We start from the raw sequence: 16,709 nt of genomic DNA, 5'->3' as shown, positions 1-16,709 counted from the left end.
ATCAGAATAAGGCTCGGCTCACATTTATCTTGCACAATTCGCCAAAACCCTGGAGAGAACCACTCACTTATGAGGTAGATGGAGTCACTTTGTGCTGGTCTGTGTTCTGACGGTGTCCCATCATTTTAGGCATCTTCTTGGCACACAAGTGTGGGCGACCACGGATCTGTGCATGCCTAAAAAGATGGAGATCACTGGAGCAGATGCCAAACGGAGTACGAAGCGTCTCCATCTGCATCATTGTGGGTGGTTTCATTGGGGGCTTTGTTTGAATCGCAATTTTGTGGGATATCCAAGGAAACCCCGAGGTAAGTTCTCAGCGTAGAAGACAAGAATGTAATCCAGCCTTATTCTGGAAGCATTAAAAAAATCTTATGTTCTCCAAAATGTTACCATTACCAATAAAAACCGCTAATTTATCCTGCACAAAATCTGCCCCCACTCAGGTCTGTCACTGGAACCATAGGAGGTTTCCAAGTTACTGCTAGAACAAAGACTCTGGAGAAGTGACATGGCTCCCGCCTATCAAATAAAATCCAGTGAATTCTGCGCTCCCAAATCCAAATGTCCCCTCCTCCTAAGACCCACTGTTCCTAAACCACATGTTTGGAATTATTGTAATGGAGAGAAGGCACTTTATTTCTCCTTCCCCCATGACAGCACCAAGGAAAGAGGGGATCTGCCCTTCAGGGACAGGGAACCTAGGGTGGTACCTCTCTTGCATCAGTTGGTTTCCTGTCCCTGGCGGGGAACCTTCAGTTTGGAGGTACCTGGATGAAGATTTTGGATGAAGATGATCCAGGGCTGGCCAGTCCAGTTCAGGTAGCAGAGAGGCCCCTGCCGCAGCTGGTGCAGTGCCTGAGGCCACTACCACTGGGACTGAGGGGTCCTGCAGGGTCAGCGGGGGGGAAGCGCAGCCACCGCTCCAAAGTTGGATGCAGGGCTTTCAGGTATTTTCCAGTCGGCGACGCAGCCAAAGCTCCCCCTGATGACGCGGCCGCGAGAGGAGGTGCTTCCGGGGCAGACTGGAAGTGGGGCTAAGGACAGCAGGCGGCAAGTTCAAAAGGTGAAGCGTGGCGGACGCTCCCTGCTGCATGCAGTCCCAGGAAACATGGAGGACAGCGAACCGCAGCAGCCGGCGACACAGCCACCACAGCTGCAGCAGGCTAAAAGACATGTCCCTGCAGGTGAGCGGAGCAGACGTTCCAGTAGCCATTCTACGAAGCACAGCAAGAAATTCAGCACGATGGACAAATCTGCATCTTCAAAAAGCCCCCTATTGGATCCTATCCCTCCTCCAGAACCGGTACCGCGGCTGCGCCTGATTGGTTAGTGATCTTCGTGAAAGTTGACCGTTATAATTGTGGTTCCCTTCTCTTCTTTTTATTTAGGGAAAGAAGAGATTGGGAAAAACAAAGCACAGATGTTGCCCCATGTGTGATAGAGCATTACCAGTCACCTGGGACAAGAGACTTTGCCATTCTTCCATAGGAAAAGTGCTATGCGAAGAAACCCCAGACTTTGTCTCCGAGCTAAGATCAGTAATCAAAACGAAGATCAAAAGTGCCTTTAAATCCCTCACGCAAGGGGATAAGGTCAGAGAGGAAAGAACCGCCAAATACTCCCAGTCTGAGTCATCTAGCTCCAGGGACACTGGCTCAGATATTATTATTATTATTTATTTATATAGCGCCATTTATTCCATGGTGCTGCACATGAGAAGGGGGGTTACATACAAAGTTATAGATATTGTTAACAGTAAACAAATTTACAATGACAGACTGGTACAGAGGGGACAGGACCCTGTCCTTGCAGACTTACATTATATGGGATATCGGATATACAGTATCAGATTCCTCCTCATCATCGGAGGATGAAAAGGGTGATGTCACTGTTTTCCCTTAGAGGAGGTAGAGAGTCTGGTTAAGGCGGTAAGAGCTACTATAGGGGTGATAGACCCTCGCCCCGACAAAACCGTACAAGACATAATGTTTGGGGGATTAGGCCAGAGGAAGCAGAAAGCTTTTCCCCTGAATGAGAACATTCAGGCCCTAATCAAAAAAGAGTGGGAAAAGCTTGACATGAAGAATTTATCAGTACCTTCTTTTAAAAGAAAATACCTCTTCTCGGATGAGGCATCAACATCATGGTATAAAGCCCCAAAATTAGATGTCGTAGTTGCCAAGGCCTCTAAAAAAATTTCCCTCCCTTTTGAAGACATGGAAACCTTGAAAGACCCTTTAGATAAAAAGGCTGATGCTTTCTTAAAGGGACATGGGAATCATCGGGGATACTGTTAGTCCCGCTATAGCGGCAACCTGTACCTCTAGATCCCTTATATGGGTGGATCAGTTACAGAAACAGCTGCAAGATGGGATACCCAGAAACAAGGTACTAGAGCCCTTTCCATTGATACGGGGGAGCTGCTTTCTTAGCAGATTCTTCGGCTGACTCAGGTTAGCATCCAAGTCTGCAGCTCTCTCAAACGCAACCCATAGAGCACTTTGGCTCAAATACTGGCCGGAAGATTTGCAGACCAAATTAAAACTATATTCCATCCCATGTGAAGGAGAGTTTTTGTTTGGGGAAACACTAGATGACATCCTTCAGAAGGCAGGGGACAAGAAAAAAGGGTTCCCTAATCTGGCCACCCCCACACTCAGTCATTTCGGAGCAGGAAATTCTTCCGTAGATGGCACCCTAAGGAGCAGAGTAGATGGGATGAAAGACAAGGGTTTCCTCTCGAGATAGGAAATCCCCATAGTGACAGTTTTTCCAGGGTGGGGGGCAGACTATCCCATTTCCTTCCGGCCTGGGAAAAGATCTCAAACAAGCCCTGGATACTGAATCTTGTTGGAACAGGCCTTCAGATAGACTTCCATTCCCTCCCTCCCCAGAACTTTGTCATGACTCCCTTACGGTCCTCTCCAGAGGAACAAGAGGCCCTGGAGTGCGAAGTTTTGGACCTTGTAAACAAAGCCATTCTTCAGGAAGTATACCCTCGAGAAAAAAGGAAAGGATTCTACTCCACATTGTTTCTGGTGAACAAACCAAATGTGTTTTACCGGACAATCATAAACTTGCGGAAGCTGAATGGCTATGTAAGGACTCAAAAATTCAAGATGGAGTCAATAAAGTCAACCGTCAAAATAAAGTTTCAAATTGTTTTATGATGGTTCTGGATCTCAGAGACGCTTGCTACCATGTCCCTATTTACAAAGACTCCCAGAGGTTCCTTAGGGTAGCGGTCTCCATAAAAGGGGAGAAAAGGTATTTCTCTCAATCCAATATATCAGGAAAATAGAATTAACATGTGAACATATATTTCCCCATAAAAACAACTTTAATTCATCAATATTCTCTTCATTTCTATCCTATATGATATTGTTTTCCAACCTATATTGATAGGGCTATGATAGGGAAGTGAGGGACAGTTCTCGTTGAGTGGGGGCGCCAAAAATCGTACTTTTAGGGTACCAACCTCCACAGCCAGGGTGGGGCAATTTTAGGCCTACTGTAGGGAATGTATAGGCAAATTTTTGGCCAGTTTACTGTTTGGGTATCTAACCTTTTTCACTAGGTAGGTTTTTTTTTTAATATTGATGAATTAAAGTTGTTTTTATGGGGAAATATATGTTCACAAGATAAGGTAATTCTAATACAAAGCCCTTCCCTTCGGGTTATCAATAGCCCCTCGGGTGTTTACCAAATTAGTGGCAGAGGCAATGGCGCACCTGAGAGAACAGGACATTTTTGGTAATGGTCGACTCAGCTCAACTTTAGCAGATTTGGCTTTCAGTACCATCTTTATACTGATGACACACAACATACACGTCATTCCCCGACCTTACCCTCGCTGTACTACAGAACGCCAGTGACTGTCTGTCCACAGTCTCCAACATCATGTCTGCTCTCTATCTGAAACTCATCCTCTCAAAAACTGAACTTCTTAGAACTACTTCTGCTCCCTGTGTAGACGGTTTACTGGAAGAACAGCTACAGAGAGAAAATGAAGTTTTAATCTCCCTGTAACCGCTTGCTGTAGTGCAGGCTGTCAGTCACAGTGCAGCTTAGTTAAGACGTCCTGATAAGATTCCCAAGGTGTTTATGGAGAATTGTGGGGTTTTGCATTCTGACAATCTGCAGCAATGTGGTATAATATACAGAGTCTCTATGCACAATACAGTGTGAGGTGACGCTGCAGGAGATTTCTTAGCAGAGCAGGGCTGCAGTATGTCAGCAGGCAGTTGGGTTGGGATATAAGGGTTTTTTTGTCGGGCTTCAAGGCAGTTTTCGACTGTTCTGTCCCCGCATGAGGCGAATGAAGATGTGGCTGGTGAATAGGGCTGGGAGAGATCCTACCTTCGTTTCCTCAATGCAGGACAGACAGGACCATGTTACTCAGCATCTGGAGAGATGATGCACACCAGGGATTGTACAGTCCAGACTTGTCTAATTGGAAATCTGGACATACAAGGTATGATTGGTAATACAATAAGTTCTCCAGACATGCAGCGCGTTAACACAGTGGTCAAAAAACTGATGTCTTTCACAGCTCGGTACAAGCATGTCTCTCCCAGAGAAAGTGAAACTAACAATGGCTGCTAGAAGGAGGAAGAGGAGAGCCGAACTTTGAACTGGAAGTGGAAGGCATGCATGAGGATTAATTAGCTGCGGGCTGCCATCCAGAAAAAAGACCAGCAGGTGGCAGCAGAGCAAATGCAAGACAATTATACACAGAATGGAAATAATAATCTATAGAAACCATAGAAGCATAACTTAGACGGAACAGCACAAAAGTGGGGCCTTTGCTACATCGGCCACTCACCCTACTCACCGTGTGTTTCGCTCTGCTTCATCTAGTACTTGACCATTATTCCGAGTTGCCTTGTGCCGGTTGTGAGTGATACAGGGTAGCAGTCGAACTCTGGAGGGATTTGTATCCACCCTGTCATGCAGAGATTTACTGACCCAGCCTATCACATGCAGGTGATGTATCAGGCAACTCCACAGTCCATTTCAAACGTTGGTTCCTAGCCTGCTAGTGTAAGGAAGTGAACGGTCTTACCCTGTTCCTGCCCCCAGAAGACAACAATCACACTGTCACGATGTGACCTGACCCAACGGGTGGTCGGTCAGTGGACGGCACAACACACCAACAACGGGATGGAAAAGGGGGGGAGGAAGGCCCTACCAATATGGAAATGAAGGAAGGAACACCCCTGAGCTCAAGCCTGAGCCTGTCCCTGCAGTCCCCTTACACCCTACATGGGTCCTTCCCCCCACCGCCATCAGGATACTTTGTCCCTATCTGTCACCTAACACTGCCCTGGTTAGTGCACTGGCCGGCAAGGGGCACTAGCATCTCCACTACAGATGGTTCCACACAGGGAAAGTGACAAACACAAAAGGGATGAGGAAAAAAAAACACGACACTTAGCTTTTATCTTTCTCTGCTGCACAGCACCACACAGCAGAATAAAGGCACCAGGATAATGAACCCAGCAGAAGCACCACTGCACCGAGAGAGCTCCTTACACAGGCTTGGTCACCGTAGATTGCTCTATCACCGACAGCTGATGCATCGAAATAACTTTTTAAAGGATGGTGGGAATGGTCACCACCCACATCAGCTGACCCAGCAGCACTGCAATTACACCAGATTGCCAGCGGGGGAAAAACTGACATTAACCCCTGATGGCCAGAAAGGAAAAAAGTTTCAACTGAATGGAACCAGAGCTGCCACAAATCCAGAAATGGATTGTGACACACACTATGTGTACAGTGTTATGTAGTTTTACATGTAATGTGCATAGTAATGTGCGTCTTGTATAATGTGTTATGGTAGTGCACAGCATGTACATAATATAAAATGTTAATGTATAATGTGAATAGTGCATAGTGCAGGGTTAGCACATGACTAGATTAGGAATAAGATAAGTACTGTTTATATAGTAAATGGTTTAGCAAAGGTATAGGACACAGAATAAGAACAATAGGTTTAGTCTATAGGACAGGATATAGTTAATAATAGAACTAGCCCAGTGGGTGGGGACTAGTGTTAACAAAAGGTGGACACTTCCTGATAGAAAATAAGATAGAGAAATGCAGTGACAAGTTAAAGTCCAAGTCCAGTGGGCTGCTTGGATCAGCATGTGTCTACTTTTCGAGGCAGTGTGACACCTTACTGGAATCCCGAGCGTACTCTTTCATTGCACCCGGAGCCCAAGGCCTGATGTAGGGGTTGCCGGGCACACTGTGTTCTTTAGTGTACAAGGGAAGATGGACATGGGCACGTCAAGATGGAAGGTAATGGATCCCGTGTGCACTGCCGAACGAGAAGGGAGGTCCCTCGGGCTAACAGAGCCAATGGGCAAAGGGATGCTCAAGGAGGAACAAGTGATAGGGCTGAAGATGTGCTAAGAAAGGTAAGGAATATGAATTGCTGTATCCTATCCCACATGTTACCACTTGATGAACTTGGACTGACTAGTAAATGTTTGCTTGTTTCAATGAACTTGGTGTCCCCTTATTTGGGTACCGTGGCTTCCAAGGATGGAGACCTGGATACATTGGAGGCTTGTGGCCTACAATTGAATGTGATGCACCTCAAACCTGACAGCACGCTGGGACTGGGACAGTTTTTTCTGTAAAGTGCCAGAGTGTAACTGGACAGCAATTCGATCATGACTACCACTGTCACGCACTTTAAACTAGCACTTTGTTCACGCATTCCTCCATATTCCGTTTCCCGTTATCCTTTCTGACTTCTCTGATCCCGACCTCGGCTACTTGTATTGAACCTGTGCTGATTGCTCTGCCCTGAGACTGTCTGATCATGTCTTTGTCTTCGTCCTTCTGTATTTCGTACGCATGCCACTGACCCTCCGGTCAGCTGCTGCAGTCTCGGGACTGCCCTGGAGTGGTACCTGGTGTCTTCCGGCACCTCAGCCTATCCTCACCGTCAGAGGCTCTAGTGAATACTCGGTAGACCCTTAGTCATGCTCCTCCAGGGTAAGCCTGGCCCATGGTGCAGTGAGTCCACACCCACCAGCGTTATACAGGATGCAATGGCTCTAGCCAATGCGCTGACTGCACTGTCAGATATTACAGACCAGCTCCTATTCTCTTGCAGGACACGGTGTTACAGTATCTATTCCTAAATAAAGTTAATAGAGACTCTGTCAGCGAGCTCATTGTAGCAGTAGAATTCACAACTCTTATCTTTTTTCTTCTGAGCTTTTCTCAGTCAGTGCTGTTGCAGCACTGATCCTCTGGAGCAGATACCTTAGACTTCTTGTTTGGTGCTCCATATCCACCAGGGGTGTGCCACTTTGAACTGTATCAACATCAATAGAACACCAATACAGTTGGATCTTGTGTTAGAGCAGACGTAGGCAGACGAAGAGTAAGAGGAGTATCAGTGCTTTAGAAAAATGTTAAGAGAAGTATTTACCAAACAGATGTGCCAAGAGGTGTAAAAAAAAGCCCTCTTATGGCTGGGTTCACATGCTGTACTATTGTAACTTGAAGTAATACATGGGTGGCGTCTCCATAAGTTACTGTGGTTTTGGCATACAGTAATTGACCACACGTCTTCTTCTGCCAATATACGTAGCATCACAAATTACGTCAAATACATGGATCAGTTCTAACACAGCATCTCTATATGCAGTCTGAGACCCAGGGTACCACAGCTAGGCCGAGTGGGCACCATTCATTATGGGAATTGCAAATTGGGGCTCACTGCTGGTGCTCTGAAACTCGCAAAAAAAACCCAGAATGGTAAAGAAGAAAACAAGTGATTCTCTCTAGGATGGCTAAAACTTATATCTAGGATTTGTGGTAAAATAACTTTTTTTTCCTTGTTCATTGCCTTTCTATTGCTTATTAGGGTTTATTCAACTCCTGGAAATCCCTTTGAATGTAGACTTTTCACGTCAATGGAAAGCGTGCAATGGACCATGTAAGTAAGGTACACTACACTATGCCATCAGCACTTCTGGGTCATATGACTAATAAATGTAATGCATTGGCGAGAGAAATCATCAGTACAAATACTTTATATGTATATTCTGCTAAGTGCATTTTTTTTTCGCAAAAAGGTAAAATGTTTCTTTTCTTCAGTAAATTGAACCATTTAAAAGAAACGCAGCCAAATGGAAAAAAAAGGAAATTTATATTGAAACCATAAATCTACAGTATCTACATGGAGATGAAATTGTCAGCTTTTACATTATGTTAAAATCAGCATTACTCTGACACAAAGATCTGAAGTAGAAGTGAAATGGCTTTTTGTCAGTACTCTATTAGGCACACCTTCCTGATTCTGCTTTGCATTTTTCCTAACAGAAATCCTTTCCTGAGCCAGGTCATGTCCAGTTTATTTGTGTGTAGATTGGAATGTTTTAGGTGGCTAGTGGGATAGCAAGAAGAGGAGCAGGAATAGTTTATTTTTGCAAAAGTTTTACAGGACCTTGTTACTAGTTTCATGTTTTCTTTACCCAAACACTCTCCTGGGCCTAGTTAAAAGGTTTTTCTGCTTTCGGAACACCTCTGTCCTCTGCTGAAGTTTACTTAAATTTGCTGATGACACAAAGCTAGGAGAGATAGCTAATACTAGAAAATAGAGAGAGAGGATTCAAAAAGATATAAATAAACTGGAGCAGTGGGCAGCAACTAACAGAATGGTTTTTAACAGGGAAAAATGCAAAGTTCTACATTGAAACAATAATTATGAAAAAATCATATACAGAAGGGGAGGAATTGGGCTAAGCAACAGCACATGTGAAAACGACTTGGGTATACTAATAGATCACAGACTGAACATGAGTCAACGGTGTGATGCAGCAGCAAAAAAGGAAAATACAATTCTGGGATGTATTATCAGAAGCATACAGTCTAGATCACGAGAAGTCATCATTGCCCTCTACTGCTCTTTAGTCAGACCCCATCTGGAATTCTGTGTCCAGTTTTGGGCACCACATTTTAAAAAAGACATCAACAAACTGGAACAAGTTCAGAGAAGAGCAACCAGAATGGTGACTGGTCTGCAAACCTGGGAGGAGACACAGATTAGATATTAGGAAAAACTTTTTGACAGGGTGATCAATGAGTGGAACAGGCTGCCACGAGAGGTGGTGAGTTCTCCTTCAATGGAAATCTTCAAACAGAGGCTGGATAGACATCTGTCTGGCATGAGTTAGTGAATCCTGCTTTGAGCAGGGGGTTGGACCAGATGGCCCAGGAGGTCCCTTCCCACTCTACCATTCTGTGATTCTGTGATTTTATGATTCTGTGAAGAACAGATTGGGATTTGTTTTACTCTCCATAGCAATGTGCTTCTCTGTTTCCCTATAGTTTTTTAGCGCTTCAAGGGTGCCATCGTGCTTTAGTAGTTTAAATGCTTTCTTTTTACTGTTATACTGTTAATTGCCCCTCTTACTTCTTTGTTTAGCCACGTTGGGTTTTTCCTATTTCTTGTCCTTTTATTCCCACAAGGTATAAACCGCTTACAGTATCTATTTAGGATGTTGTTAAACACTTCCCATTTATTATCTGTATTCTTATTTCTGAGGACATTGTCCCAGTCAACCAGATTAAGGGCATCTCTAAGCTGGTCAAACTTTGCCTTCCTAAATTTCAGTGTTTTTGTGACTCCCTGACAAGTCCCCCTAGTGAAAGACAATTGAAACTGTACACTATTGTGGTCACAATTTCCTAGATGCCCGGTGACCTGCAGATTTGTTATTCTGTCAGGTCTGTTAGATAGTATTAGGTCTAATAGTGCTGCTCCTCTGGTTGGATTCTGCACCAATTGTGAAAGATAATTTTTCTTAGTTATTAGCAGAAACCTGTTGCTTTTATGGGTTTCGCAGGTCTCTGTATCCCAGTGAATATCCGGGTAGTTAAAGTCCTGCATAACAAGGACCTCATTATGTGTTGCAGCTTCATCTCTCTGCCTTAGTAGTAGACTTCCCATGATTTCTGTTATATTTGGGGGTTTATAACAGACCCCAGTGAAAATTTTATTATTTTTCCCTCCATGTATTTCGACCCATATGGACTCGACATTCTCATTCCCTTCGCTAATATCCTCCCTTAAAGGGAACTTTACACAAGACTTTACATAAAGACAAACCCCTCCTCCTCCGATTTTTACGATCCTTTCTAAACAGACTGTAACCCTATAAGTTAACTGCCCAGTCATAGCTTTCATTTAACCATGTCTCGGTTATTCCCACTATGTCATAGTTACCTGTTAATATTTCTGGTTTTATTTCTTCCATCTTGTTTGTCAGGCTTCTGGCATTCGCGAGCATGCAGTTTAGAGCAGGGGTCCCCAACCACCGGTCCGCTGCCCAGCACCGGGCCGTTGTAATGCCCTTGCCGGTCCGCGGACACAAGGGAAGCCGGCGGCGGTGCAGCAGCTGATACTCACCTAGCGGTCCCTGTCGGCGCGGCAGCTTCATCCAGCGCTGAGCGGTCAAGTGTACCGCTCATTTAAGGTCATGAATATGGACGCCACTCATCTCCCATAGGCGTGGCCTCCATATTCATAGACCTTGATAAGCGGTAGCACGTGACCGCTCCGCACAGGGGCTGAAGCGCTGCGAGATGCAGGGAGGGAAGTTCAGCAACGGGAAGGAAGGTCAGCGATGTGAGGGTAAGTATGATGGGGGAGGATGGGGGAGCCGAGTGGAGCCATATATACAAGGGAGGGAGAGTGGGAGCAGAGCCATATATACAGGGGAGGGAGAGTGGGAGCGGAGTCATGCATACAAGGGAGGGAGAGTGGGAGCTGAGCCATATATACAGGGGAGGGAGGGTGGGAGCGGAGCCATATACAGTGGGGCAAAAAAGTATTTAGTCAGTCAGCAATAGTACAAGTTCCACCACTTAAAAAGATGAGAGGCGTCTGTAATTTACATCATAGGTAGACCTCAACTATGGGAGACAAACTGAGAAAAAAAAATCCAGAAAATCACATTGTCTGTTTTTTTTTCATTTTATTTGCATATTATGGTGGAAAATAAGTATTTGGTCAGAAACAAAATTTCATCTCAATACTTTGTGATATATCCTTTGTTGGCAATGACAGAGGTCAAACGTTTTCTGTAAGTCTTCACAAGGTTGCCACACACTGTTGTTAGTATGTTGGCCCATTCCTCCATGCAGATCTCCTCTAGAGCAGTGATGTTTTTGGCTTTTCGCTTGGCAACACGGACTTTCAACTCCCTCCAAAGGTTTTCTATAGGGTTGAGATCTGGAGACTGGCTAGGCCGCTCCAGGACCTTGAAATGCTTCTTACGAAGCCACTCCTTCGTTGCCCTGGCGGTGTGCTTTGGATCATTGTCATGTTGAAAGACCCAGCCACGTTTCATCATCAATGCCCTTGCTGATGGAAGGAGGTTTGCACTCAAAATCTCACGATACATGGCCCCATTCATTCTTTCATGTACCCGGATCAGTCGTCCTGGCCCCTTTGCAGAGAAACAGCCCCAAAGCATGATGTTTCCACCACCATGCTTTACAGTAGGTATGGTGTTTGATGGATGCAACTCAGTATTCTTTTTCCTCCAAACACGACAAGTTGTGTTTCTACCAAACAGTTCCAGTTTGGTTTCATCAGACCATAGGACATTCTCCCAAAACTCCTCTGGATCATCCAAATGCTCTCTAGCAAACTTCAGATGGGCCCGGACATGTACAGGCTTAAGCAGTGGGACACGTCTGGCACTGCAGGATCTGAGTCCATGGTGGCGTAGTGTGTTACTTATGGTAGGCCTTGTTACATTGGTCCCAGCTCTCTGCAGTTCATTCACTAGGTCCCCCCGCGTGGTTCTGGGATTTTTGCTCACCGTTCTTGTGATCATTCTGACCCCACGGGGTGGGATTTTGCGTGGAGCACCAGATCGAGGGAGATTATCAGTGGTCTTGTATGTCTTCCATTTTCTAATTATTGCTCCCACAGTTGATGTCTTCACTCCAAGCTGGTTGGCTATTGCAGATTCAGTCTTCCCAGCCTGGTGCAGGGCTACAATTTTGTTTCTGGTGTCCTTTGACAGCTCTTTGGTCTTCACCACAGTGGAGTTTGGAGTCAGACTGTTTGAGGGTGTGCACAGGTGTCTTTTTATACTGATAACAAGTTTAAACAGGTGCCATTACTACAGGTAATGAGTGGAGGAAAGAGGAGACTCTTAAAGAAGAAGTTACAGGTCTGTGAGAGCCAGAAATCTTGATTGCTTGTTTCTGACCAAATACTTATTTTCCACCATAATATGCAAATAAAATGAAAAAAAACAGACAATGTGATTTTCTGGATTTTTTTTTCTCAGTTTGTCTCCCATAGTTGAGGTCTACCTATGATGTAAATTACAGACGCCTCTCATCTTTTTAAGTGGTGGAACTTGCACTATTGCTGACTGACTAAATACTTTTTTGCCCCACTGTATACAGGGGAGGGAGAGTGGGAGCAGAGCCATATATATATAAGGGAGGGAGAGTGGGAGCGGAGCAATATATACAGGGGAGGGAGAGTGGGAGCGGAGCCATGCATACAAGGGAGGGAGAGTGGGAGCTGAGCCATATATACAGGGGAGGGAGAGTGGGAGCGGAGCCATATATACAAGGGAGGGAGAGTGGGAACAGAGCCATATATACAGGGGAGGGAGAGTGGGAGCGGAGCCATATATACAAGGGAGGAAGAGTGGGAGCAGAGCCATATATACAAGGGAGGGAGGGTGGGAGCGGAGCCATGCATACAAGGGAGGGAGAGTGGTAGCGGAGCCATATATATATATGTATAAGGGAGGGAGAGTGGGAGCGGAGCCATATATACAGGGGAGGGAGAGTGGGAGCGGAGCCATATATACAAGGGAGGGAGTGGGAGCGGAGCCATATATACAGGGGAGGGAGAGTGGGAGCGGAGCCATATATATATAAGGGAGGGAGAGTGGGAGCGGAGCCATATATACATATATACAGGGGAGGGAGAGTGGGAGCGGAGCCATATATATATATAAGGGAGGGAGAGTGGGAGCGGAGCCATATATACAGGGGAGGGAGAGTGGGAGCGGAGCCATATATACAGGGGAGGGAGAGTGGGAGCGGAGCCATATATATATAAGGGAGGGAGAGTGGGAGCGGAGCCATATATACAGGGGAGGGAGAGTGGGAGCGGAGCCATATATACAAGGGAGGGAGGGTGGGAGCAGAGCCATATATACAGGAGAGAGAGAGTGGAAGCGGAGCCATATATACAAGCAAGGGAGAGTGGGAGCAGAGCCATATATACAAGGAAGGGAGAGTGGGAGGGGAGCCATGTATACAGGATGGGACAGGGGAGCCATGTATACAAGATGGGAGAGTGGGAGCAGAGCCATATATACAAGGGAGGGAGAGTGGGAGCAGAGCCATATATACAAGGGAGGGAGGGTGGGAGCGGAGCCATGCATACGAGGGAGGGAGAGTGGTAGCGGAGCCATATATACAGGGGAGGGAGAGTGGGAGCGGAGCCATGCATACAAGGGAGGGAGAGTGGGAGCGGAGCCATATATACAGGGGAGGGAGAGTGGGAGCGGAGCCATATATATATAAGGGAGGGAGAGTGGGAGCGGAGCCATATATACAGGGGAGGGAGAGTGGGAGCGGAGCCATATATATATATAAGGGAGGGAGAGTGGGAGCGGAGCAATATATACAGGGGAGGGAGAGTGGGAGCGGAGCCATGCATACAAGGGAGGGAGAGTGGGAGCTGAGCCATATATACAGGGGAGGGAGAGTGGGAGCGGAGCCATATATACAAGGGAGGGAGAGTGGGAACAGAGCCATATATACAGGGGAGGGAGAGTGGGAGCGGAGCCATATATACAAGGGAGGAAGAGTGGGAGCAGAGCCATATATACAAGGGAGGGAGGGTGGGAGCGGAGCCATGCATACAAGGGAGGGAGAGTGGTAGCGGAGCCATATATATATATGTATAAGGGAGGGAGAGTGGGAGCGGAGCCATATATACAGGGGAGGGAGAGTGGGAGCGGAGCCATATATACAAGGGAGGGAGTGGGAGCGGAGCCATATATACAGGGGAGGGAGAGTGGGAGCGGAGCCATATATATATAAGGGAGGGAGAGTGGGAGCGGAGCCATATATACATATATACAGGGGAGGGAGAGTGGGAGCGGAGCCATATATATATATAAGGGAGGGAGAGTGGGAGCGGAGCCATATATACAGGGGAGGGAGAGTGGGAGCGGAGCCATATATACAGGGGAGGGAGAGTGGGAGCGGAGCCATATATATATAAGGGAGGGAGAGTGGGAGCGGAGCCATATATACAGGGGAGGGAGAGTGGGAGCGGAGCCATATATACAAGGGAGGGAGGGTGGGAGCAGAGCCATATATACAGGAGAGAGAGAGTGGAAGCGGAGCCATATATACAAGCAAGGGAGAGTGGGAGCAGAGCCATATATACAAGGAAGGGAGAGTGGGAGGGGAGCCATGTATACAGGATGGGACAGGGGAGCCATGTATACAAGATGGGAGAGTGGGAGCAGAGCCATATATACAAGGGAGGGAGAGTGGGAGCAGAGCCATATATACAAGGGAGGGAGGGTGGGAGCGGAGCCATGCATACGAGGGAGGGAGAGTGGTAGCGGAGCCATATATACAGGGGAGGGAGAGTGGGAGCGGAGCCATGCATACAAGGGAGGGAGAGTGGGAGCGGAGCCATATATACAGGGGAGGGAGAGTGGGAGCGGAGCCATATATATATAAGGGAGGGAGAGTGGGAGCGGAGCCATATATACAGGGGAGGGAGAGTGGGAGCGGAGCCATATATATATATAAGGGAGGGAGAGTGGGAGCGGAGCCATATATACAGGGGAAGGAGAGTGGGAGCGGAGCCATATATACAAGGGAGGGAGAGTGGGAACAGAGCCATATATACAGGAGAGGGAGAGTGGAAGCGGAGCCATATATATAAGCAAGGGAGAGTGGGAGCAGAGCCATATATACAAGGAAGAGAGAGTGAGAGGGGAGCCATGTATACAGGATGGGACAGGGGAGCCATGTATACAAGATGGGAGAGTGGGAGCAGAGCCATGTATGCAAGGATGGGAGCAGAGCCATGTATGCAAGGATGGGACAGGGGAGCCATGCATACAACAGGGGGAGCCACACAGAGCTGGACAGGATGGGGGGAGCCACACATACATTTTATGATGATTAGAAAATAATCAGCATGTACAGTACACCAGTACAATTTTTCTTAAGTGCTCAATGCTCCATTTCCTTGTAGGTTCCAATCATCATTAGCAGTGACGTCATCAGTAGAAGTAGCCCAGTGCTCCCACTGAAACAGAGAAACAAGCCAGGTGCTCCCACTCATTCAAAACCTATGGTGAGTTGAGTCACATTATAAATGTTATAATTAAATGATAAGTATGCACTGCTAAACTACAACCATGTCCATAGCCCCGCCCCTGTCACACCTCCATCCCCGCCCTGCCGGGCCATGGAAGAATGGTCTTGCTTGAAGCCGGTCCCTGGTGCAAAAAAAAGTTTGGGGACCACTGGTTTAGAGGATTTTGTTTTGTTCCAATCTCCTCCCTGTGGATTGTTTAGAAATTGTCTTACCTCCCTTCTGAGTATGTTGTCTTGGTTCTTCTTTGCCACACCTCATATCCTTCATCAGAATATTTTCTGACTTCATGTTCGAGTCTAATGTTTTTCTTCCCGTCCCCTCTTCTTCTAGTTTAACGCCCTCCTGATGAGTGTAGCAAGTCTTCTGGTGAATGTGTGTTTCCCAGGTTTGTTGAGGTGTAGTCCGTCTCTGGCGAGGAGTCCGTCATACAGGTAATTCACACCGCGGTCCAGGAATCCGAATCCTTGTTTTCTGCACCATCGTCTTAACCACTTGTTCGCATCAAGGATCCTGTTCTATCTCCTGGTGCTATGCCCGTCTACTGGAAGGATAGAGAAAAAACTACCTGTGCATCCAGTTCCTTTACTTTCTTCCCCAACTCTTCAAAGTTCTTGCAGATTATCGGTAGGTCCTTCCTTGCTGTGTCAATGGTGCCAACATGTATCAATAGAAATGGGTGGACGTCCTTGGATCTGATGAACTTTGGTATCCTATCGGTCACATCCTCGATCTTCGCACCTGGGAAGCATCATACTTCTCTTGCAGTTATGTCTGGTTTGTCTTTTTGATCACATTTTATTGCACTTTTTGTTCGGCAGTATGATGATAAAGCATTGTTTTTTGTCTCGCTTTTAATTTTTTTATGGTGTTCACTGAAGGGGATAACTAGTGGGACAGTTTTATAGAGCGGGTCGTTACGGACGCGGCAATACCAAATGTGTGTACTTTTATTGTTTATTTTTTAATTTACATAAATGTATTTATTGGAAAAATATTTTTTTCTTTATTTGAGAATTTTGAAATTTTTTTTTTTTTTTACAATTTTTACATTTTTTAAAACTTTTTTTTACATTGTCCCAGGATGGGACATTACTGTATAACATCAGATCGCTGATCTGATGTTCTCCAATGAATCTGCACTGCAGAACATCGGAGCAGCGACTGACAGGCAGGAAATCCATTTGGGCCAGGCTGTAGGGACCTGGGTTTGATGCAGGCCATCACTATCTGTGTATTCTTAGTGTGAGGTCAGTGGCCCAAAGTTATTTAACCCCTTAAAAACATC

The sequence above is a fragment of the Dendrobates tinctorius genome, unplaced genomic scaffold, assembly GCF_039654945.1.
Source record: "Dendrobates tinctorius isolate UK_male_01 unplaced genomic scaffold, ASM3965494v1 ptg000171l, whole genome shotgun sequence".
Lineage (NCBI taxonomy): Eukaryota > Metazoa > Chordata > Amphibia > Anura > Dendrobatidae > Dendrobates > Dendrobates tinctorius.
Note: the sequence above shows the minus strand (reverse complement) of the source record.